This window comes from Prionailurus viverrinus, chromosome A1 (genome assembly GCF_022837055.1).
Source record: "Prionailurus viverrinus isolate Anna chromosome A1, UM_Priviv_1.0, whole genome shotgun sequence".
Taxonomy (NCBI): Eukaryota; Metazoa; Chordata; class Mammalia; order Carnivora; family Felidae; genus Prionailurus; species Prionailurus viverrinus.
In genome coordinates, this window is record NC_062561.1 from 126,002,736 (window position 1) to 126,028,936 (window position 26,201).

The 26,201-nt window shown below is 38.4% G+C and overlaps 2 protein-coding genes across 5 annotated transcripts in view; one reads left to right on the forward strand and one right to left on the reverse strand.

Moving 5' to 3' along the window:
• The window catches only part of MIER3 (MIER family member 3), a 194,106-nt gene extending 192,878 nt beyond the window's left edge, over nt 1-1,228 (reverse strand). For both annotated transcript variants that reach the window (XM_047864619.1, XM_047864611.1), the window contains exon 1: nt 780-1,228. The gene's annotated coding sequence lies outside the window, so the exon portion shown is untranslated. The remainder of the gene's footprint in view (nt 1-779) is intronic.
• Nucleotides 1,229-1,434: 206 nt separating this feature from the next.
• Nucleotides 1,435-26,201, forward strand: part of GPBP1 (GC-rich promoter binding protein 1) — a 76,182-nt gene continuing 51,415 nt past the window's right edge. The window contains exons 1-2 of one of the 3 annotated variants that reach the window (XM_047853212.1): nt 1,435-1,763; nt 3,015-4,004. The gene's annotated coding sequence lies outside the window, so the exon portion shown is untranslated. The remainder of the gene's footprint in view (nt 1,764-3,014; nt 4,005-26,201) is intronic. The other 2 variants (XM_047853205.1, XM_047853219.1) reach the window with 2 other exon arrangements.

Sequence of the window (26,201 nt, forward strand, 5' to 3'; positions counted from 1 at the left end):
TGTTGTTTTTACTTATACTGAAGCGGTGTAGTGTAAAAAATATGGATTAAGACTTTAGCAAATTTTAGAGGTACAGCCAAGCTGGTGGCGCTCAGCTTCCATGTACCGCAAGCTTAAACGTTACTTAACCTGAACTGCAAAACGTGGCAAATAACACCCATTTCATAAGCTGGTAGGTATAAAGACAAAGTGCCTGGCACAGATAAGATATACAGCATGTGTTAATTGTCTTTTCTTTGTTCTCGGTAAGGTATTAATTGCCCAAAGTGTCTATTTCCCCGATGCAAACTAAACTAGAAGGTTGGGAGGTGAAATTTTTGTTGAATTTACATTCAAACATTCTTTCAGGGAGCTTTTAGAAGCCGTCCATTAAACTACAAATCCCATAATGCATATGAAAGGACTATAAAGTTACTGTGTATGAAGGCTTTGTGGCTTGGGGGAGTGCGGAGAGCCAAGGACTTAATTACTGGAATTTCTCTGGTTGAGACACCTCCCTTAACATTTTCCCTTAAACACATGTGATTACTTTCATTCCTCTTAGAAAGCTAACTTCACAGGTTTCAAAGTAAGCCTCCTGTTACAAAGGGGGAAAGTATCGCAATTAGATAACTGTGAATACCATTAAATTCATTAAAAAAAATTGTGTGGAGTGTGCCGGCCAGAGACAGTGTTGAAATAATTCTCACCTCATGCAGACTTAGCAGAAGGAAAAATGATTAGCACGATTACATCTAGTAGCCATTTTTACCCTTTAAGAATCTGAGCTTAGTACCCACCGAGTTAGTCCCCTTTCTTCAGCCACTGGACTCCGGTACAAATTGTTTATGTCTGACACACTCATATTTGCATTCGACGATGGATCCATTGCTTCAGGGCGCCCAATTAGCCCTGTGCCTGCACCACCAGCGTTCCGCCCGCGCAGGGCTGTGTACAGGCAAGCATGTGATCTCCCTTCCACCCAGGCCCGAGCGCGGTACCAGGCGAGGGGCGCGCGCCGCGGCTCCTCCGAGCGTCCAGCCCAGGAAGACGCCGTTGCGCGCGCCACTACAGCTCTTGCGGCCGCTTCCCGGCTCAGCCTTCTCCCCTCACCCGCTCGGTGGCCCCACCATCACAGCCTCCGGGGCGGCCCTGGGTGGGGGAGGGGCGGGAGGAGGAGCTCCTCTGGGAGCGGCGGGGAATTCCCCCTTCCACCGAACTTTCCCGATTGTTCACCGTCCTCACGTCAGCAGCAGGGGGTAATCCCCGACTCCAGCTGCTCTTGACGTCACTGCGCGGAGCCACCGCCCCCCACGCGCCCCTACCTCCGGGGCTTCCTCGACGCCCCGCCCCCAGACGTAGCCACGCCCCATTCCCCTCCCCCCAGCCGCCCCACGTAGAGGGCGGAGCTTCTCCAGCCGGGGCGTGAGCGGTTGCTTGGGCCAGAAGGTTCTCTGGTTGAGGCGCTCCTCCTGCTGCCCCGCCCAGTAGGTTCGTTCGCAGCGCTTCTTCCACACCCTTTCTCCCTCCTCCTTCTCCTCGCCCCGCCTTTTCCCTCCCTTCCCTTCAACCGGTCTAGTTCCTTCCCCGCCTCGCCACCTTCCACGATCTCGCGAGACTTGACCCAGAACATTGCGGATCGGGTCGGCGCCATTTTGGGACTGAGACTGGTTGTGGGGGAGGGAAAAGCGGCAAAAGGGGATTATTCAAAGTACCGAAAACCTTCTCCCGGGATCGAACGCAGCGGCACCCCCAGGCCAGGGGCACCTCTGGTGTGGCAGAAGGTAACACCGTCTTCCGTGCTCCGTACTGGAGTCTGGGGGAGGAAGGGGGTGCCCGTGTCGGCGTTGGGGTTTGAGGGGTCGGGAGCGGCGTTGGCGGCGCGAGGTGTGAGGCTGCCCTCGGACGCGGTGTGGGGGGTGGAGGAGAGCAAGGAGGGAGACGGAAAGACGGCGCCGAGAGGCCTCTATATATTTACTGGGCCCCTGTGAGGCGGGGGTGGCGGTTGTGGCGGGGGGGTGGGTGGTTGAGGCTTGGTGGCTGGGGGGATGTTTGGCGGAGGCTCAGAACGGGTCCGACGCCCTCCGTGCTCGGTCTTCCTTCCTCCGGCCTCTCGCACACGCCCGCCTCCTTTGGCACTACTGCTCCTCTTAGAGAGCTGAGGGAGTCGAGGCCGAGTTGTGGCCTTCGGTTGTTTTCTTCAGTAGCGCGCCTGCTCTCCGCCTCTCCCGGGTCTTTGGCACTAGGTATGTGCTGAGTCCAGTGCTACCATGTCCCCCCGAGTCCTGTGGGGCCTGAAGGGACCTATTCTGTTTTTGGAGAGAACCACTCTTAACGTGATTTACAAGAAGGGTTGGGTACCTACCACCCCCTCAGTGTTGGGAGAAACCTGTTTTCTTAATTCAAGGAAATGGGGACCGACACGTTTCTCCCACAGTTGCCCTCAGAAGCCAGGGAAGTCTCACCCTCAGGCGAGTTTAAGGAATGTTCATATCCCGTTTCTCACCCACCTACTTTCTACCCTTAATGGGGAAATGTGTCTTTTCTTTTAGACATTCTTATTTGGAGGGCGCGTCTTTCCTTTTACATTCCTTATTCTCTTAAGTTGCATTTACTAATGCCCCATGGCACCACACCTGCCTGTTCGTTTTTCTTCGGTAGCGTGAATTGAAAATATGGAAGATCTTTTATAAGATTGTGGCAGTTTCATAGTTTTAATTTTTACTCCCAAAGTGTGGGGAAGGTTTGTTTATATAATCCTCCTGTATTATATCCGCACCCCCTTCCCAGTTGAAATCACTCCTTGTGTTCTGTAACATCATCTCCCACCTTTTCCTCTCTTATTCTAAAGTCTTTTTAATACATTAAAGTGTTTTTGGGCGCTTGCTTGGGCAGAGCCTTTTTTTAGATCCCAGTAGAATTGGATAGAGGTGAATTTCTCTCTAGAAGTAGGCTTCTTCAAGATGGGGGTTAATTTTTTGCTCAAAATTAAAATTCAGTGTGTAATTTTTTTTTTTTTTTTGTAACTTTTACAGGTGATTGAATTACCCATTTGTGAAGACCATCTTCTAGGTTTTGTGTTAAAAGGCCCCGGATATTTGAAGTGGCCATTTTGGGATTACAATATCTTTGGATAATTTTGCCCCAGGAGTTTATTAAAAGTGGCAAGAATCATCTCTGAAGTGAATTTATAGTAGTGAACAGTTCTGCAAGCTACTTAAAGAGACCCAGTCATTTCTTCAGTATTTTGGTTCAAACGGATTATATAACTGGTTAAATTATTTCAGCTGGTGGTATTTTTTTTTTTTTGCCCCTTCCCCCCACCCCCACCCTTCTCCTGTGGTTGGTGTTCTTCAGCCAAAACTGTAAGATATGTTTGATTTGTGTACTAAGTAGTTTCGGCAGTTTCAAATTACTGTTTAAGTACTGCTGAAGTTTCATGGCATTTTATTTTTACCTTTATTAAAACTTTTAGGAATTTTTGACCTCAGCTATTTTCATGTCACAATGGGACAGCTTTTCTAAATGAAGACGTTGAAAGAATACAGAGTTTTTTTCCTTTTATCTTTTATTTACGTGGAAATTTAAGATGTTGCAGTTTTCCAGCAGCATGGTAGTATTGAGATAGCTATGTGTCTCTCTTTGTGTTGATGTTTAGGAATGTTCTTCAGATGTGAAATTTTATTTTTGTTTTTGCTTTTTGGCTCATAAATTGGATATTTCATCTGGAGTGGATAAGTACAACAGTGACAAGTACATGGAATAATAAAGAAGACTTTAAAATCTTAAATCCAAGGAACTTGGCTAATTCTGGAGATAGCCGTATGAAAACTTTAAGACAGAAGTATGGGTAGCTGACTTGAAGTAACTCTATGTCAAATAGTCATAGGTTAAGTATCTTCAAAGAACTTGGATATTATTTCAGAGGATACAAAATAAAAAAACAAACTGGAAAACATAAAGATTACAGAGAAAAACCCAACACCTTCCTGTGCAGTCCTGTTGGAATTTGTAAGTATTAAATGGTGAGCAAATCAAGAGTTCATTTGTAAATTAATGAGTCAAGTTTATCCTATGTTGGAAGACTTTCTGTTTCTTGGAATAATACTGCTTGGCTTAGTTTCCTGGACAGTCTGTAAAGTACTGTTAAGTAAATTGAAATGAAGAAAGAGTTAAGATTTAAGAATATTTCGGATCAGACAGTCCACATTTTACATTTTTGTGCTCCGAAAGTAAAAAAAAACCCCAAAAATCCTTATGATCAGTATTCATCTTAATTATTATGGATTTATAGATTGTTAAAAAGGCGGGAAAAATGTTTCATGAGTCTTTCCAGCCAGTTTATTTTTTTTAATTTTTTTTAATCTTTATTTATTTTTGAGAGAGAGAGAGAGAGAGGGAGACAGAATCTGAAGCAGGTTCCAGGCTCTGAGCTGTCACCACTGAGCCTGACTTGGGGCTCAAACCAGTGAACCATGAGATCATGACCTGAGCTGAAGTCGGATGCTTAACCAACTGAGCCACCCAGGCACCCCCAGTTTACTTTCTTAGTGTGAGTTTAGACTGCTTTCTAAAGGCAATTTTGTGTTACAGTTTAGTTAGGTAGTTTAAATTATAACATAGGGCTTGGTTTTTAAACCTGATATTTCATAATCGTTCATAATTCTTTTAAATAACTGATTTCCTTTTCGAAGTTTATGCTGGCTTATGTTTATAAACAAAGCTTTTTTAAAAAATTGGAAATATTGCTGTAATAGAGATCTTCTGACAAATGAGAATTCTGATTTAATAATTGTTATATTTTTCAGAATTGAATAATATTACTTTGTTACCGTATAATTTCTCAGTCTATTCTAGGCATAGGAGTGTCTTTAAAAATTTATTAAAATACATTTTTTAGATAGTTACTACTAGTGAATATAATAAAACTAGAGTTTATTTCATTTAATTACTTTTCTGAGATAAAAGATTGTAATTTTGAACATTTTGCCAAGATGGCCTTACAACTTGTCAGTACTTCAGTTATTTCAAAACTTTTTTGCTTTGCTCTTGAATCCTTTTATTTCACTTAGAGCAGAAGAGGTAGTAGAGTCCAAAAGAATGGAAGTATCCAAATATAGCATTTATTTTCTGATCTAAAATTGAGATTAGAGTTCATTAATTTTGTTAAAATAGACTGGGTTAGGTTAGTTGTGTTTTCTCCGTCAGTGCTATGTAGTACTTTTAATTGAGCTTCCACCTTGATTTATGTAAAAAAAGTGGCAAGACCATTCTCCACACCTTTTCACTTCAGATTGCCTGCTATTTTATTCATTTCTCAATTTAATGACTTTTCAAGTAATTTGTCTAAGAATATATATCTTAAATGGGATTAAAAAGTTGAACTGCGGGGCGCCTGGATGGCTCAGTTGGGTAAGTGGCTGACTTCGGCACAGGTTGAGATCTCATAGTTCTGGGGTTCAGGCCCCCCATCGGGCTCTGTGCTGACAGCTCAGAGCCTGGAGCCTGCTTCGGATTCTGTACCTCTCTCTCTGTCTCCCTCTCAAAATTACATAAACATTAAAAAAAAAAATGTTGAACTGGAAGGGCACTTGGGATGCTCAGTCGGTTAGCACTTCACTCTTGATTTTGGCTCAGGTCATGATCTTCGGGTTTGTGGGATTGAGCCCCAGTGTGGTTCTGTGCTGACAGCACAGAGCCTGCTTGGGATTCTCTTCTGTCTCTCTGCCCCTCTCCTGCTTGCACGCGGGCTTTCTCTCTTTCAAAATAAAATAAACCTTTAAAAAAAAAAAGTTGAACTGGTAATTATTTTTTTTTCGTGGAAAAGAACAACATTATTTGTGATTATCTTCCTTTAAATCATTCCTATGGATGTTAACCTGAAAGCCTTGGTGTCAGGATAAAACTAACTCCAGAGTCAGGGTTTTTAACAATTAACTTCAATCTTTGAATGGTCTGACGTTGGTGAACTTTGCTTACAGCAGTTGTTCAAGGACATATTTACTTACTTGAACGTCTTGATAAATATTTTATTATATTCTTGGCATTGAGTAGATAGCAATACTAATTGGAACAATTGCTGGGTTGCTCCCCCTACCCTCTTAGTACCTCTTTTGAGCCTCTTTTTCTCCCCTACTCTATTGTTTTGTTTTGTTTTTTTAAATCTGTGCCTAGACTATAGACATAAGAAATAATCTAGTAATACTTATAGATGATGATAGTGTCACATATTCTGTATAATAAACATATTTACCTAGTATACCTTAACCTTAGAATAATTCTGTGAAGAAAGTGCTGTTACAGTGGTATAGATAAGAAAATTAAGATTTAGAAAGACTGAAACTTGGAGAAAGTTACTTGGTTAGGACCAAAGTTACGGAGGAGTCTGGGCCAAATCTCTCAGGTCTGACTGGAGGGCTCCACACTTTCAGTCACCGTGCTACACTATAAATGCTAATTTGAGCATTATCCATGATATTTTTGTTTCTTCTCTTCTACTGCTTCTCTTTGGTTAATATTGACTACTAGTGGCATTTGAAATTAAGCTAAAAGGTAGAAGAGAAAATATTGTTCATATTGCTGTTTGTTAGTAACTGGTAAAATTTTGGTTTGCCAAAAATTAAAATGTGGTTTCAGGTTTTGTTCATGTCTTACACACCCATAGCCTCTTTGTACAGGTATGAAGCTAAATTCATTTTAGCTTTGTTGTACTTTTTCTCTGGTTTTGAACTGAGATTAGTGCATGAATTTTTGTGCTTAAAGTTCCTGACGCTTGAGAATTGATGAAGGGAAGAATACTAGGGAAATAAAAGGAATGGAAAATAATAGGGAAAGAACAAGAGTGAGCAGAAGAAAGAAAAATGAAATTTAGAGAGTTACAGAGGAATAAAGATGGGAACCTCTAGTCTGAAAGTGAAATTAGCAATTGAGGATAGAACCTAAACTCCAGCCCAGGGGCCCCTGGGTGGCTTAGTTGGTTGAGGGTCCCACTCTTGATTTCTTCTCAGGTTATGATCCCAGGGTGGGTCATGGGATTGAGCCCTGTGTTGGGCTCAGTGCTGAGTGTTGGAGTGGGCTTGGGATTCTCTCTCTGTCCCCTTCTGCCGCTCTCCCTCACGCTCTCTTTAAAAGAAAAAACAAAACCAGTAACATAAACCCAAGCAGGATCATCTAATTGTCTTTGACCTAACCACCTTTTCTGTTTAATTTTTTACAAAAACGTTAAGGTAACCATTTAGATCCAGGTAAGGGTAGTGATGTAGAAAAAGAGAAATGGCTGGGAGTTAAAAGAGATTTTTGGTTTAGGGATTGGAAAATTTAGAAAAGAGCCTATGTGACCTTGTATATTTACCAAATCTCTTTGGTGTTAGTGTTTTCATAAAACTGATGACAATAATATATGAAGGCTTTTTGTTAATGGAGAAGCATAATCTATAAAGTTTTATTCTAATTCCAATATTTTAAGATTCTGAGTGTTACATGTCAAATCAGTGTTTGTCATAGTCTGAAGTTATTTCTTCTTTCAAGTTTATTTGTTTATTTTGAGAGAGGGAGAGGGTGCCAGCAGGGGAGGGCCAAGAGAGAGCAGGAGAGAATCCCAAGCCAGTTCCATACGTAGAGGGTCTCTCTCTATCCTACAACCCAGGAGATGAGCTGACATCAAGAGTTGGGTGCTTAACCCACTGAGCCACTCAGGTGCCCCTGCAGTTTCATTTTTCATCCTAGCTTGACCTTTGAATAAGAAGGTAACTGTAGTATCTCATCTCTTTGCCTTTTAGTTCCATTCTCTTTTTTCCGTAGTCTCTCCGTGGCCAGAAAAGTCTACCTAAAGTAGGGCTCTTTGTTTTGTTATATCACTAGCCTTTAAGGTGATGGATTTGACATATTTAGGAAGAGCAGGTTGGAAAGAGATTTGTTCACTGTCCCCTTCTCCCCTTTTATAAATGTTTTATATATCAGGATTTCCTAAAAATTTTTTTGGGTGGGGGGGGCAGCTACATAAGTGGGTGTGGGAGACTGTGGTTTGAGAACTGTCTAAAATTGATTATTTTGGGGGTGCTTAAATATTTTTTCTCAGGAGCGGGTCCATTGCTTTGAGCAGGACTCTCATTAGAAATGGAATGTTAGAATTACTGATGAACCTTTTGTGGTTTGATTTTCAGTTTTACCTGCTTGCTTTTCTCCTTTTTGTTAGCTGCTACACCCAGCAGAATAGTTAGAGGCTTTCGCTCTATGTCTTTTCAAGTAATTACTAGTTTCTGCATCTTTTTATACAAGGTATCCCATTCTTGTTCTTGAGTCATCTTTGTGTTCACAGCTTTGGTGAGTGTAGTGTTTTGGTGTTTTATTTTCTGCCCTTTAATTCAGTTTACAGATTATATTTTTTGAAACCGTATTTAAAAGTGTTTTTCAGGGGCGCCTGGGTGGCTCGGTCGGTTAAGCGTCCGACTTCGGCTCAGGCTCCGTGAGTTCGAGCCTCGCGTCGGGCTCTGTGCTGAACGCTCAGAACCTGGAGCCTGTTTCAGATTCTGTGTCTCCCTCTCTCTCTGCCCCTCCCCTGTTCACGCTCTGTCTCTCTCTGTCTCAAAAATAAATAAACGTTAAAAAAAAAATAAAAAAAAAAAATAAAAGTTTTTTTCAGGTTTATTTTTTAGCAAGAAAGCTTTAAAATTGTAGTTAAATACGTTGTGTTTCCTTTGAAACTCAGAATTTGCAAATACCCTTTAAGAAATTCTTAAACTGAAAATTGTCAGAAAGTTATCTATACATATACATAGTAGTAAAAGAAATTAGTTGGTTTTTCAGTGAATGTAAATGTTTTAATGAAGGAGCTTTAAAAAATAAAAATTGTTACTATCTCACATGATTTCTGTGGGTGAGAAATTTGGCAACAGTTGAGCTGAGTGATTCTGACTCCCTCTAGGTCCGAATCTAAAATCTACATCAATATGGTAACCAGGGCTGCAGTTATTTGAAGGCTTGACTGGGGCTCAATGATCTTCTTCCAAGATGGTGTACTCATTGGCCTGGCAGGTTGATGCTGGCTCATACCAAAGCACAGTACCTTTTAGGACCCATTCCAGAAGTCACTTCTGCCACATTCTTTTCATTAAAAGCAAGTTATTAAGTCTAGCCCTCAATCAAGGGAAGGTAGTTAGGCTCCATCTTTTTTCAAAAGAATTTCTGGGCATACTTAAAAACCACAATAGGAGGTAATATTTCACAACCACTAGTTGTCGGCTTAATTGGAATTAGGCAAAGTCAGAGCTAAAGTCTTAGCTAAGTATAGGTAGGTTGGGCTATTACAAGTTTAGAGAAAATATATTCTAAATTTAGGAGACTTAAATCTTTCTACTTTTTAGCCGTGATATGAGATTTGGAAGTAAGGGGTTTTTTTTTTCCCCCCCGCCTTCATACTAATCTTCCAGTCATTGTAATGAGGTATAACTTTTTTTTTTTAAATCCTGGCAAAAAAAAAAACATAAGGTTTACCAATTTAGCCATTTTTGAGTGTATAAGTGGCATTGAGTACCTTCACATTGTTGTGGATTCTTCATCTCCAGAACTTTTTTCATCTTCCCAAACTGATATTCTTTGTACCCATTAAACATTAACTTTGCATTTTTCCCTGTCTGTAGCCCCTGGCAGTCACCATTCTACTTTGTATTTCTATGAATTAGGCTACACTAGGGACTTAGTGTAAGTGGAATTGTGCATATTTGTTGTTTTGTCATTGCCTTATTGTACTTTGTGTAATGTCTTAGAGGTTCATCCATGTTGTAGCATGTGGTAGAATCAATTTCCTTCCTTTTTAAGATGAAAGAATAATCCATTGTATGTATGTATCAAATTTTGTTTACCCATCATCTGTAAATCGACACTTTAGGTGTTTCTGTCTTTCTGAAATCATGAATAATGCTGCTGTGAAAGAGAGTGTACAAATAATTGTTTGAATCCCTATTTTTTTTTTAAATCTTTGATTTTAATCCTTTTGGATATATACCCAGAAGTGGAATTGCTGGTTTGTATGGTAATTATATTTTTAATTCTATGAGGAGCCCCCATAGTGTTTTCCATAGTGATTGCACCATTTTTTATTCCTACCAGCCGTGCACATGGGTTCCAGTTTATCCATATTCTTTGCAACATTTGTTGTTTTCTGTGTTTTTGATAATAGCCATCTTAGTGGTTGTGATGTATCTGTGGTTTTGATGTGCATTTCCCTAATAATTACTTATGTCTTCTCATTTGCTTATTGGCCGTTTTTTTTTTCTTGTTTTTTTTTTTAATGTTTATTTATTTTTGAGACAGAGAGAGACAGAGCATGAACGGGGGAGGGTCAGAGAGAGGGAGACACAGAATCTGAAACAGGCTCCAGGCTCTGAGCTGTCAGCTCAGAGCCCGACGTGGGGCTCGAACTCACCGACCGTGAGATAATGACCTGAGCCGAAGTCGGCCGCTTAACCGACTGAGCCACCCAGGCGCCCCACTTATTGGCCGTGTTTTAAAAAGTTTATTTATTTTGAGAGAGAGCATGTGTGTGGGGAGGGACAGAGAGAGTTGGACAGTCCCAAAGCGGCTCCATGTGGTAGTGTGTAGCCAGAGGCAGGGCTCATTCTCACAAACTGAGATCATGACCTGTGCTGAAACCAAGATTGGATGCTTAACCCATTGAGCCACCCAGGCGCCCTTGCTTACTGGCCATTTTATATCTTCTTTGAAGAAATGTGTATTCAAATCCTTCACCCGTTTTCAAATTTGAATTGTTGGAGTTCGGCATATATTCTGGATATCCACACCGGTCATGATGACTAGATTTTGATAGCTACTATTTATCAGTGCTTACCATGTTCCAGGCAGTGTTCTAAGCCTTGGAAGTGAATTAACTGTAATCCTCATGGACAGTATGTGTGGGAAGGTCCTATTTTCATTTTACAAATGAGAAAATGAAAGCACAGAGATAGAAGTCACAAGGTCACATAGCCAGTAAGTGATATTTCTGAACCTACACATTCTGTATATCCAGAGCTGAGACTTCCAACTATGAGGGCTTATAGTTTAAGTTTTTAAGGTGTTAATAATGAGCAAAGTAAAAATACTACTGTTTCAGGACTGGGAAGATACTTTATCGTAAGCCAGTGACTAAATTTTATTTTCCTTAATGAGATACAGTTGTGACTTGTTTATAATCTACCTTTCACATGGGTATATTCTTTATTCTCATTCGGGAGTATTTTACTTTTGGATCACTTCGTAACTAGTATTCACAGTATTTTAGATTAGAAAGTGCTTTTCCCAGTTATGTTGAAATAACTGCTCTTTCCACTCTGAGGTTAATTTACCCAAGGTTGTCATTAAGTGACAGCCAGAATTTCAGTTTCGTTTATCTGTATTTCCTTAGGGTTCTAAGTAGATCTTATTCTAGAGCAGTGCTGTCCAATAGAACTTTGTGAAATGAGGGAAGCAGTCTATGTCTTTGCTGTTTGTTAGGATAATCTCTAGACCTAGGTCATTATTTGAGGTGTGGCTAGTGCAGATGAGGAACTGAATTTTGAGTTTTATTTAATTTTAATGTACATTTAAACAATCGCATGTGGCTGTTAGCTGCCATGTTAGCGCAGTTCTAGAGCCAGTGGTGTAGGATCCAGTAAGATCCGTGTATCTTTTTTTTTTAATGTTTATTTTTGAGAGAGAGAGAACACAAGTGCTTGTGCCCATGAGTGGGGGAGGGGCAAAGAGAGGGAGACAGGATCTGCAGTGGGCTCCATGCTGACAGCAGAGAGCCTGATGTGGGGCTCAAACTCATGAACTGTGAGATGTTGATGTGAGCAGAAATCAGGAGTCAGTTAACCGATTGAGCCACCCAGGTGCCCCAGATCCGTGTATGTTTTATAACAAGTACTTGTCAAAGTCCCCTTTACTATCCTGAAATAAAATTTTATTCATATAAGATCATATTAATACACACGTGAAGAAAGACGTTTATAATAATAAATTTTAATATGTAGTAGTACAGATGTGAGAATTCTAGAAGACAAATGTTTCCAAAACATTCTCACAAATTTCCAAACACTATTTGCCCTTTTTAAAAGAAACAAAGTGACTAGTGTTTTTTTTTTAATAATTTTTTTTTAATTTACTTATTTATTTTGAGAGAGAGCATGTGTGCACATGAGAGAGTGGGGAAGGGCCAGAGAGATAGGGAAAGAGACTCCCAAGCAAACAGTGTCTATACTACCGGTGCAGATCTCTAAACAGGGCTTGATCTCACAGACCCTTAATGGTCTGAGCCACCCAGGTGCCCTAGGATTAGTGTTTTCTTAAGTACTTCTGTCTTTTTAGGAAGAAAAGTATGTCGGGTAGATTAATAATACAGTGATTAAGGTACGTTTCATTTATTTTTCTAATATTTACTGCCATTTCAGTTGAGTAGGCAGTTAGCTAACATTAAATCTGTCTTATGGTGTAGTGGCATGGTATGTGTAGATATGATCAAAAGAAAAGTAATTATCAGCTTTCCTCTCATAAATTGAAGGTAAAAATCAGTATCCAATTTGGATTGGTGGCCTTGGTTGTTGATGTAGAGGGGAAATTGTGAGATTAATTTATAATTCCTCAGAGCAAAGAATATAAATATAGGGTCAAAGTAGTATAGGGGAAGCACTATTAACAATAAAAATTAACATTTTAATAGTTTGTCTTTACAAAAGTGTGTGTGCCTGTTAGTTTTTTTTAATGGAAGTGTGAATGCATTTTTAAACTAGGTGTTTTGAAGTGTAGTTTACATACAATAAATTCACTCTTTAAGCGTACAGTTTGAAGATATTTTTTCAAATCACTTGTGTAATCTTACCACGTGAGAATGTAGAGCATTTACATCACCTCAGTTACTTTATTGTCTTTTATGGACAGTCCTCTTCCCTCACCTCTGTTCTCTGGAAACCACCAATCTGTTTTTCTTGTCTTTTGTGTATTCTGGAATGTCATATAAAGGAATCAGACATTGTGTATACTTTTGTTTCTAGCTTTTTTCATGCATGTTATTGCATATATTATAATTCATTTTTTTTTTTATTGCTAAGTGGTATTGTGTACACCACAAATGTTTATTAATTCTCTGGTTACTAGGCATTTGGGTTGTTTCCCATATTTGGCTTTTGTGAATAAAGTTTCTGTGAACATTTGCATACCAGTTTTGTTTTGTGGAGAATTATTTTCATTTCTCTTGGGAAAATTACCTAGCACTGTGATTGCAGGGTCATATGAATTTGTGTATTTAACTCTGCTGAAAACCTACCAAAGTGTTTTACAGACACTAAACCATTTGCATTTGTACCAGCAGTATGGTGCATAGTTCTGCATTCTTGCCAGTATTTGATGTCAGTCTTTTAATTTTATCCATGGAGTTGGTGCATTGTTTGAATTAGCATTGTGGGTTTTTTTTTTAAGTTTATTTATTTTGAGAGAGCACAAGTGTGAACTGGTGAGGGGCAGAGAGTGAGAGGGAGAATTCCAGGCAGGTTCTGTGCTGACAGCACTCAAGATTTCATCTCAGGAACCATGAAATCGATGTCAGCGGAAATCGAGTTGGATACTCAACTGACTGAGCCACGTAGATGCCCCTTGCATTGTGGTTTTAATTTGTATTTCCCTAATAATGATGCTGAACATCTTTTTATGTTTTTGGTGGTGTCCGTTCCCATCTTTTGCCTGTTTAGAAAAGGTGAGATTGTCTTGTTGAATTGTAAGAATCATTTATATATTTTTGGATACAAGTGTGTGCAATACATGTTTTGCACATAATTTCTCCTAGTCATCTTTCTTTAATCCATAATTGCAGGATTTTGTCTTGCTTTCTTCTAGAAGTTTTGTAGGTTAGCTTGTAACCTTTTTTTTTTTTTTTTTTTTTGCATGTGGTGTGAGCAGTGGGTTGAGGTTCTTTTCTTTTTTTTTTTTTAAATACTGTAGATGTCCAATTGCCCCCCAAAAAAACAAAACCTTTTTTTGTTTGTTTTGTTTGGTCTTTTTCCAGTACCATTTATTGAGAAGATTTTGTTTTCCATTGAATCAGTTTGAAATACCTCTTAAAAATGCAGTTCTGTGAAACTGCTGATTTATTTATCGTTGCTGTATATGTTAAGTCAGTAGTTGATAAATACAGATGCTAGCGTAGATCTTTTCTGCCTTATTTTTAAAATCCGGATATCTCTTGCTTTCTAAAATCTTTTATAGGAAATGTGGACTTAAAAGGAGAAATTGTTTTTATGGGCATGTGAGTAAGACCTGTTGCAAAATAATGCCATCTTGAATTGATAGAGCAATCTTCTTTTGAGTGGCTTGAAATGTTAGATATTATCTAATTTATACTTGAACATAAGTGAAAATATTTCTTCATTGGAAGTGAAAGGAGGGAACAAACTATCAACTTACTGTAAAACACTGACTCACCAGTGGTTCTGGGATTCTTTTTTTTTTTTAAATTTTTTTTTTTTTTCAACGTTTATTTATTTTTGGGACAGAGAGAGACAGAGCATGGACGGGGGAGGGGCAGAGAGAGAGGGAGACACAGAATCGGAAACAGGCTCCAGGCTCTGAGCCATCAGCCCAGAGCCCGACGCGGGGCTCGAACTCCCGGACCGCGAGATCGTGACCTGGCTGAAGTCGGACGCTCAACCGACTGCGCCACCCAGGCGCCCCGGTTCTGGGATTCTTGAGTGCTAGTCTGCTAGAGATGTTCATTGCCTTAGCAGATGTTTTAGTGCCTGCTGTGTGCCTGCTCTTTCATGTACTGAACATTTATTTTACTTTTATTATTATTATTATTTTTACAATTTACTAATTTATTTTAAAAGGATATGGTAGAGGCACTGGAGTGGCTCAGTTTATTTTTTTAAGTTTATTTTGAGAGAGAGAGAGAGAGAGAGAGCGAGCGCGCGCGCGCGCACAGTGGGCTGGGAGAGAGAGAATCCCAAGCAGGCTCTGCACTGTCAGCACAGATCCTGATGAGGGGCTTGAACTCAGGAACCATGATATCATGACGTGAGCTGAAATCAAGAGTTGGGACACTTAACCACCTGAGCCACCCAGGCACTTCTGTACTGCATTTTTAGTAGCAAGGCAAAAATGTACTATTTCTGAACTCATCTAGTCGGTCTGCTCTGAAGTTCTGTGAATGCAGAGTAAATAGAGTCCTTAAATTGGAATTGTGGTTTCTTTGCTTCTGGTAAATAATAGCTATTTAATGATGACCAGGGTAGCCTTTGTAAAAGACTCTTACTTTTGCTCTGATAAAACTGTTTTTTTTTTTTCCTGCCTCACAAGATTATCCTTACAATCCAGTGAAATAATGAGTGCTGAATGCTTTGAAATTGTAAAATGATGCAGACGTTATTAGCAGTATTGTTCTGGCTTCATCACATAGATAGTCGTGATTGAGGAGCATTATGATCAACTAGGAGAGAGAGAGCTTGTAGATTGGGAGCATAGGTAAATGTAAATTGAAAGGACAGAACTAAGCAGAAACCAGGTGTATTTAGATTGTATTTTAGAATGTTTAAAATTGATGAAAATATAATGCATTGCCTTCTTTTGAAGCAATATTTGTGTAATCTGGGTTATGGTACCATAGTTTATGGTATACACAAATGATCTCACGTTAAATCTGCAGTCCATCTCTCTTCCCCGTATTATACTCTTGTATTTTTTAACTGTCTTTTTGACCTCTCCATTTAGTTTACAAATTTAATATATCCAAAACTGCACTCTTTGGAGTCTTAACTTAGTTCTATTCTTTCTCCATTCTTTCCTAGCTCAATAGATGGCTACACAGTCCATCTACTCAAGCTAAAAAAAAATGTGGCAATCACCTTTGGTTTCTTTTTTCCCATCTAATTAGCTAGCAAATCTATTTGAAATATGTCCATTTTTATTCCACGGCCACTGGACTTGTCCAAGCCACCATCTTCTCTAACTAGAACTACTGCTATAGCCTTGTAACTTTGTTCCTCTGCCATTCTTACACACTTGTAGTTTATTATTCACTGAGCCCACTGTACATACACATAATATGTAGACTCTAGGCTGTAAGCATTTATGCATTGTTTGTCCCTTCCATTTCTTTGCAAGCTTCCTTAAGGTCTGATACCATTGGCCTTTGGCCCTCTTTCTCTTTGAACACAGGAGGCATTTTCCTTCCTGTCTTAGGGCCTTTATGCTTACTCGTTCTTCTGTTTTCCCCTTGTTAGCTCATTTTTAGTGTATATGTTATATTCTAAGTGACCCTAACCATTCTGTGTGAAATTGGCAACCCCCCTTCCTAATCCTTTGGTTTCTCTTATCTGTTTATCCTATTTATTTCATTCAAAGCCCAGTCTCTGTCTTGTTTACTTTCACCCATATTTATCACTTAACTATTCTGAGGGCAGGGACCTTGTCTCATTTATTTGTTATATTCTTAGTGCAGTTACTTGCAGAGTAAAAGAATTAACAATTTAGATAATTTAGGTTAACTTATTTTTTTCCCCACCTTTGAGTATGTGCACTTGGTATTTTTATTATAGCACTGCTGTTTAACTGTTGGGGGACTAGGAGAAATTTGTTAGGGATTATTTATAGCCCAGTTGATTTGTTGTCAGATCATTTAGAAGCTTTTTTTTTCTGCCTAGACTTAAATAATTTGTTTTATGAGCTTTTAGTCTGTTTGCTAGATTTAAGACTGGCTTTGAATTTGCTATTAGCTTATTGTAGGAACTGCCTTTTAAGGACTTACACGTTATGACCCTTGCCTTTAAAAATGTTCCTTAGTTAGAACTGTTGAGTTGGAGGGATTAAAAGGTAGTAAAATTGTTCTCTCCAGTTTAAAAAGATAAAACACACTTTAAATTTCAAGGAGTAACTTTGAAATAAGTGAGTGAACAGAATTTTTGGCTCCTCATTTTCAGAAATGAGAAAGGCCCCGACAGTTCATTTATATTAACTAATGTCTTGTTTTGAGAAGGAGACATAATCTTTTTATGTTTCCTTCTCCATGATACAAAAGGAGCTGTGTGCCCATAGAGTTCAATTATTTTTGGTATTAAAAATTTTCTCAGTGTGTTCTTGCTTTGGTTCTTTCTAAGAGCATGTTAAAGGTTGCTTACAAGGGGCTATACTTACCAAAGCTCTAGAAGGATGCTAAACTTGAGGCTGTTACAGTGGGTGATGAAATAATTGTTTCAAGGAACAGTAGCTAGGTTGAAAACTGCTTGAAAAATGCATTCACCTGATAATCATGATGTTTTAAGGACTTTTCGTTGTAACTTAGTTGCCTCAGTTTTTCCATTTAAGACAGACAACTGGTAGTTTTCAGATTTTTCATATGAATTACTCTTTGGTGTTTTTCATTAAAATGAATCCTTGTTATAAGAACATTGTAGAAATGGGGACAAGTGAGTGAAAATGTTTTCAAGTTAGTCCTTTAAAGTAGGACTTTGAAGGCAATTTGATGAAAGGAGCGTTGGCTGGAGACAAAGTTGGCTTAGGTTAGTGGAAAGCAAGTTAGGACTGCAGTGGTAGCTTAAACTGTTGCTCTTCTACGTGTTTGGGAGATTACGATTGTATTTTATATGGTTGTAGTTGTACCTCAAGGCAGTGCCTGACAGGTGAGACTAAAACTAACACACAGAATTTAGGGAATTACTAATACAGCTCTTACTAAGGTTAATATTTTGTATAAGGTAAGATCTGTACTTAATGTATTCTCAGTTACAGTATGTAAATAGGTAAATATGTAAATATGAATTTCAGGGGCACCTGGGTGGCTTGGTATGTTAAGCATCTGACTTGGGCTCAGGTCATGATGATCCCAGTGTTCATGAGATCAAGGCCTGTGTCAGGCTCTGTATTTCTTGGGATTCTCTCTCTCCCTCTCTCTTCCTTCCCTGTGCTTGCTCTATCAAAATAAATTAATAAACATTTTTTTAAAAAGCTTTAAAAAATAATTTCACTTATCACTGATTGGTGGGACCTTGGAAACTTTTTTTTTTTTTTTCATTGTAAAGCTTATTTATTTTGAGAGAGAAGACAAGCAGGTGAGGGGCAGAGAGATGTATAGACAGAATCCCATCCAGGCTCTGTGCCATCAGCATAGAGCCTGATGTGGGGCTTGAATTCATGAACCATGAGATCATGACATGAGCAGAGATCGAGTCGGACTCTTAACTGACCGAGCCACCCGTGTGCCCCAGACCTTGGGAACTTTATTTACTTATTTATTTTTGACCTTGGGAACTTTAAAATGGGTTTCACATCTATACAAAAACCTATTTATCTTTTTTTGAAGAAAAGATTTTATCAGTATCCTCAGGGTGTACTGAGCACTAAATGAGATACTTGTAAAGTCCTATGCAAATTGCCTAGTTAATAGTGTGTGTGTGTGTATGTGTGTATATATTAATGTATATTATATATTTGTATTATAAATACATAATATGTATATTATGTATTTTTAGCTATTGTCTTTATAATCAATAAATCAAGGTACTTGAGTTTCCAAATCTTTGATTTCATGTGAAGGATCCGATCTCTGAACTCTTTGTGAAATGACTAGCTCATAGTGTTAGATTCATTTTATAAATTCATTGGTTGAAACTTGTTTGCTGCTTTTCAGCCTTATTTGGCTTGAGAAAAAGGTAATGTTAGTTTGAGGATTCAAGAAATGATAAAGTTAAGTAGAGTAAACAGAATTTAAAATTATTTTGAACACATGCACCCATTACAAATTACAAAAAGTACAAAGATTTTTAGAGATCACCCCCTCATGCCTATTTCCCAGCACTTGTTCTTATCTGAAGAAACCACTGTTTTATGTACTTCTCTGGAGAGCTGTAATGTGTGTAAGCGCTTTATATTATTTTTAACGTAAGTAGTAGTAGCATGAGGTTCACCTTGCTCTACAGCCTATTTTTTTTTTTCTTAAGGAAATATTTTGGATAGTTATTTCATAATAATGTATGTAAAGCTATAGCTGTTCCATTCTTTTTATATTGATGGCTTAATGTCTGTTTAACCAGATCTTTTCATGTGCATTGTTTTTTTTTTTTTTTTTTCTACTAGAAATAATGGTAGTACCCTTGTAAATGTGGGATACATTCTTTTTTATTTTTTAAGTTTATTTACTTACAGGAGCGAGAGTGAGCAGGGGAGGGACAGAAAGAGGAGACAGAGAAGAATCCCAAGCAGGCTCCATACTGTTAGTGCAGACCCCAGCACAACCCTTGGATCATGACCTGAGCTGAAATAAGAGTCTGACACTTAACTGACTGAGCCACCTAGGTGTCCCGTGGGGTACATTCTTACAAGTGGAATTTCTGAGTGCAATTTTGAGTGCTATGCTAAATTGCTCTTCATAGAGGTATAACAACTTAAAGTTCTAACACTATGTGGTATCAGATTTTTTTCTTAGGTGTTTTATCTTTTGAATTAAAATGAAAATTTTTCATACATACGACCCTTTTCTGTCAGTTCTGTTTATATGCTTTCTTCATTTTGAAGTTCTTTTTTCTGTTGATTTGTAGGAGCATTTAATATATGAAGGGAAGTCAACCATTTATATGTACTCTTTGTAAGGAGTATTCCCCCATGTTGTTTGCTTTGACCTTTGTTGTGAATTTTGTCATGGAGAGTGCTCTTTGTGTTTATACTTATATTTGAATATATAAATATATTTTTATTACTTGTGTTTTGTATGTCATACTTAGAAAAGGCTTACCTTCCCCCTTCTGAGATTATAAACATTTTTCTCCTGTTTTTTCCACAATTGTGTCAGTAATTTTTTTGTCTCTACCCCTTTCAGTCCTCATATTCAGGATTTTTATTCTTCACAAATAAATCTGATGTGGAGTTTTCAGCACAGTATAACCAATTATGGAATTACTTTGATATCATAGTAATTTAGTCTGCTGCATTTCCCATTTTGGTAGTTGGAAGATAATCCTTACCATTAATTGCACCTTTTTCTTTTTTACCTGTAATTGCTACTCCTGGTACCGGAAAGAATGCAGTAATCCCCCTACCTTCTTCACTTTCTTCCCCTCCATCCCCCTTCCTTCATTCCATAGTAGTATGCATTCTTGTGACGGAGAATATTGTTTAAAGTGTTTATGTAGAGTAGCTGCTCCATAAATGTTTGTGAATCAATTTTGTTATTCAACAAGCAGATATATCAAATGTTTCTTTAGGGAAAGCAGAATTTTCCTGTTTGTAAAATGAAAAGAAATTTGAAGTTATTTTGGTTACTTTCTGAAAACATATTTGGCAGGGCAAGAGAATGAGTTAACTTTCAGTAATTTATGTTGGAGAACTTGAGAGATCCCGGTATTAAAAGAGCAAGCAAGGGGCGCCTGGGTGCCTGGGTGTGTTGAGTGTCTGACTTCAGCTTGGGTCATGGTCTCGCAGTTCGTGGGTTTGAGCCCCGCGTCGGGCTCTGTGTTGACAGCTCAGAGCCTGGAGCCTGCTTCACGTTGTGTTTCTCCCTCTCTCTGTGCTCCTCCCTCACTCACACTCTGCGTCTCTCCCTTTCAAAAATAAATGTTAAAAAATCAAACAAGGCCTTTTGAGACTGGAGGGGCTTGAGTTCTTCTTGTCTGTCCAGGTTCTGTCAATACTGGCTGTGTATCTTAGGGGTTGTTTGTCTCTTGGTAAATCAGTCCCTTTTTCAGAGCACATGTTTAAGCTGATCGCAGTGTATGTTTTCTTTTTTTTTAAGTGTATCAGTTTACTTCATTTGAACCCTCATAACTTGGGTATTTTCCTCATGGTAAATACTTCAGGTAAAAAACTAATTTGCTTTTACATCTCAACCTTTCTGATAGAAGGATTTGAGGTCACAACCTACCTTTCTTTTTTTTTTGTTTGTTCCTTCTTTCCTCTCTCTCTCTCTCTTTTTTTTAATAATTATTTGTTAACCCTGTTATAATGTTAGATCTAGAGGGACAGCCTTCTTGAGTCTTTAAGGATCTTCACTGTTTTGACTTCACTTTGTTTTGAAGTCAATTAACTTCAAATTAAGTTTTGTTCCAGTTGAGTCCAATTTGTTTGCAGTATAACTCTAAATTACAATATACCATTACCAATACTTAAAGGAAAAGGGTTGAATTAGAAAAATAAGGCTGAATTAGAAAAAAAAAAATCAAGGATGACTTAACCTACTTCAGTTTTATGAAGAAAGAGAAGCTCAGTGAGCAAAAACTTGTTTATAGAGTAAGGCTTGTTTTTTTGTAGTGAATTTTACATGAAAATTAAATCATTTCATTTTATGTTTCAAAGACCGTGAATTCTGTGTATTGTACCTTTTAGTCAGTCTAGAAACTTGAGAAATAGAAGCATCGTGTTTCCAGTAATGATATTTTGTCCTTTAAAATTCTTTTTGAAGAGTGAATGTAGCAATTTCTATATGTGACAATTTAATAATAAGAGTTTTTAAATACTCTATTTGGTTTTTTTGGGGGTGGGTGGGTCGTGTAAGCAAAGCATGGGAAGGTACTGAACAATTAAAGAAGGAAACTGAGGAGCATAAGGGTCTAACAAAATTCCAGGGTAAAAGGAAGCATTAAAATGAACCTTTTTAATGGATGGAAATTTGTAATGCTCTAGATTTCTTTTTTTTTTTTTTTAATGTTTACTTATTTGAGAGAGAGAGAAGGTGTGTGAGCAGGGAAGAGGCAGAGATAGGAGACCCAGAATCTGAAGCAGGCCCCAGGCTCTGAGTGGTCAGCACAGAGCTCCATGTTGGGCTCGAACTCGCACCACGAGATCATGACCTGAGCTGAAGTTGGTTGCTTAACCGACTGAGCCACCCATGCGCCCCTGTAATACTCTAGATTTCTTGTGAAGTTTTTTAATGTTTTCTTATATTTGAACGTCTAATCTATAATTTTAAGTAGAGTTCGATAACTGAAAATACTGGGCATTGTTTCATGGTCCAAACTGTAAAATAAACTATAGAATATTTTTCTTTAGTGTGGCCATGGTCCTTAGGCAAGTATTTTTTTTTTTTCTTCTTGATGTTTATTGCAGCATTTACCATCCTTTCTTGATGATCATCACTTTACTTATTTACTTAGTTACTTGTTTTATTTATTTATTTATTTTAATGTTTGTGTATTTTTGAGAGAGGGACAAAGCATGAGTAGGGGGAGAGGCAGAGAGATGGAGACACAGAATCTGAAGCAGGCTCCAGGCTCTGGGATGTCAGCACAGAGCTTGACGCCTGGCCCAAACCCACAAACCGAGAGATCATGACTTGAGCTGAAGTCAGACACTTACCGACTTGAGCTGTCCAGGGCCTATAGAATAAATGTCACAGACTGATCATTTTTTAAGAATGATTTTCCTTTTATAAGCTGATACATGAAGGTTATCGGCCGTTTATTGTAGTATAACCCTTTGGAGATGGCATTTCACATTCAGACAGGCTCTGCTTCTTTGGGTTATGCATCTTTGGCTAGAATATTACAAAGTAAAGTAGTGCTTTCTTCTGCTCATTGCATTCTATCATTTGGCACACTATTTCAGTTTGTTCTGTGACTGATGATGTTCACTTTGATCTGTTGATTAAGGATTTCCCAGGCTATTTGCTTGGCTGTTTGACTGCAGAGCTGTAGTAAGTAGTTTGTTTTTGTTTTGGAGGGTGAGAGGTACTTAGAAATTGTGTAAATAACCTCTTCTTCCTTTAATTTTTCATTGTATGTCTTTATATCCATATTCATGGTGTTTTATTCAAGGGGTTGTAGTACAGCACTCTTATTTTTATTGAAGTGAAACTCACATGATGTTAACCATTTTATTTTATTTTTTTATAAATAATGCATCAATTTTATTTCAGCCCTCACCTTTTTTTTTTTTTTACATTTTTAATGTTTATTCTTGACACACACACACACACACACACACACACACACACACACACACACACACACACACAGCATGAGCAGGGGAAGGAGCAGAAAGAGAGGGAGACACAGAATCCAAAGCAGCCTCCAAGCTCTGAGCTGTCAGCACAGAGCTTGACACGGGGCTCGAACTCATGAACTGTGAGAATCGTGACTTGAGCTGAAATCAGATGCTTAACCGACTGAGCCACCCAGGTGTCCCAGCCATTTTATTTTATTTTAAAAATCATGTTATTTTTTAGAGGGAGAGTGTGCATGCAAGCTGGGGAGAGGGGCACAGGGAGAGGAAGAGAGAATCTCAAGCAGGCTCCATGTTCAGCCCAGAGCCCTAGACTGGGCTTGATCCATGACCCTGGGGTCATGACCTGGGCCAAAATCAAGAGTGGGATGCTCAACTGACTGAGCTATCAAGGCACCCCTGAAGCTAACCTTTAAAACACAGTTCAGTGGCATTTAGTACATTCACAATGGTGTAAAACCACTTTTATCAAGTTCCAGAACATTTTTGTCATTGTAAAAGAAAAATATGTATCCATTTAGCAGTCACTCCCTATTCCTCTGTCCCGGCAATTTTTGGCAACTACCAGTTGGCCTATCATCTCTATGGATTTACTTATTGTTGATATTTCATATAACTAGAATTATGCAATATGTGATCTTTGGTTTGGCTTCTTTTCACCACTTAGCGTGTTTTTGAGTTAACTCTTTTAGCATGTGTCAGTACTTCATTCCTTCTTACACTGTATATATATTATACCACATGTTTATACACTGATGTGTGATGGACATTTGGACATCCCACTTGTTATTGTGAGTAGAGCTGGTGTTGAACACTGGTGTGCAGGTATTTGAATACCCATTTTCAGTTCTTTTAGAGATATATACATAAATATATGTAGTATTTCTGGGTCATATGGTGTGTGTGTGTGTGTGTATGTATGTGTGTGTGTGTATATATATATATATATACACAGAGGCATATATGTAACTTTTTGAGGAGTTAGGGAAATTTTCCGCAGTGCTTGCATCAATTTACCTTTTTATTAACAATGTCAAAGGGTACCAGTTTCTCTCATATCTTATTTATTAAAAAATATTTTTTAAATCTTTATTATTTATTTTTGAGAGAGAGAGAGTATGAGCAGGGAAGAGGCAGAGAGAGAGAGACAGAATCGAAAGCAGGCTCCAGGCTCTGAGCTGGTAGCACAGAGCCCAATGTGAGGCTCAAACACACGAACTGTGAGATAATGACCTGAGCCGAAGTCGGACGCTCAACCGACTGAGCCACCCAAGCGCCCCTTTATATTTTTGATATTAGATCCTTATCATATAGGATTTGCAAATATTTTTTTCCATCCTGTGAGTTGTATTTCCACTTTCTAGATAATACCCTTTGCCATAGAAGTTTTGTATTTTTATGAAGGCCATTTTCCCCCCTATTGCTATTTATGTTCTTGGTGTCATGTAAAAATCCACTGACAAATCCAAAGTCATGGAGCTTTATCGCCTATCTTCTTATGGTAGCTTTTATTTTATTTTATTTTATTTTATTTTATTTTATTTTATTTTATTTGTATTTTTCTGATAGCTTTTATAGTTGTTTGATGATCCATTTTGAGTTTATTTTTGTATGTGGTATGAGTAGTGTAGTCCATTGAATATCCACCAGTCTCAGCATCATTTGTTGAAAAGACTGTTCTTTCCCCCATTAAATGTTCTTAGTGTTTTGCTCAAAAATTAACTGGCCATACATATATGACCTCATTTCTGGACTCTTTGTTCTATCCCATTGGTTTATATATCCTTATGCTACTGTGATTTTATTTTTGTAGCTTTGTAATAAGTTTTGAAATACAGAAATGTGACTTCTGTAAATGTACTCTCCTTCGCAGTTAATGTTTCAGATGTTTGGGATCCCTTGCAGTTCCAAGCAAATTTGAGAATGCCTTTTCTGTTTCTATGAAAAAGGAAGTTGGAATTTTAATAGATAGTATGCGTATGTTATATACTTACACTGTGGTGGGCGTTGGTATGTTTGATGGTGTCCTACATGTCTTTATGTAGCTGGGGTGCAGAGATAGGTGCAAAAGCACCTGGCTGTGAGAGTCCTCAATACACCAGGCTCAGCCCCTCAAGACTGACAAAATCCAAAGGTAGAAAAGTGACTGGGGGTGAAACAAGAAAGGAATTTATTTCATTGAGGCCAACACCAGGAAGACTGTGGACTAGCATCTCAAAGATGATTTGTAAAATAACCAAAAATACTTCCGGGTTTTGCATAAGGAGAATGTATGCCAAGGAGAATGTGAGATAATTAAAATTTTAATAAAATTAAAAGAATTAATGGAAAAATCCATGGTGAACAAACACAATGTAAAAGTGTAAATGAATATCAAGATCAGTAAGTTATCTTCTCTAAAGATAGCAGATCTTTTCACACATGGGTCAAACAAGGAACCAACTTTTAGTGCTCACAGGTTGCAGCTTTTAATAAGACTTGACTAAAGATTTATCGGTTACAGAAACTAATTTCAGTGCAATACAATAGGAGTTTTATTTCTGCTGTCTGCACATACTGCTACTTTGAGAGCTTTTCAAACAAGAGCCACTTTTACCTAAGTAGAGACACCTTTAACCATGTTCAGCTAGTGTTTTGTTGGAGATGCATGTCTGAAGACAAAAAGGAATAAAAATAAAGGAAAATTAAAAAGTAATTTAACTCTCCCAGTCTTTGCCTGTTGGGTCTTTGTTGGGGAATTTCTTGAATGGTTAGCCACACAGTTTACAACTTAGATTTCATTTCCTGCTCTTGTTGAAACTAAAGATCAATCTGAAGTGAAAGTTGAGGGTTTTCTCAGGGTTTTTTTCTGAGCAAGTGTCTTGATCTGGGCATATATGTGTGGTTTTCTAAGTCTCCTGGTATAAGGAGTTCTCTGCAATGTCATAATTTCCCAGAGAAATTCTCTCTTGGCCTTTATTTACAGCCTTTGGGTGTGCTGTTGTTTACTCAATTATAAACCTTGGTCCCAGGGAGGAGGTTGTTGATTTGCTGTATAATGTTTTGGAGGAATGCCTCTAGCTTAGTGGTTTTTCCTTGCATGGTAGGTAAAACAAAGGCAGCTACCTCAGGTCATTCCTTAGCTCCCAGACAGGTTTATACAAACATAATCCTTTGAGAATAAGGTCTACTTGACTCCAGAAGCAAACCTGGGTTTCACACTGGCTTCAGGACCTCCACTATGCTAGGGAGAGATGGGAGTCAATGACAAATAAAAACGCTATAAACCTTTTCTA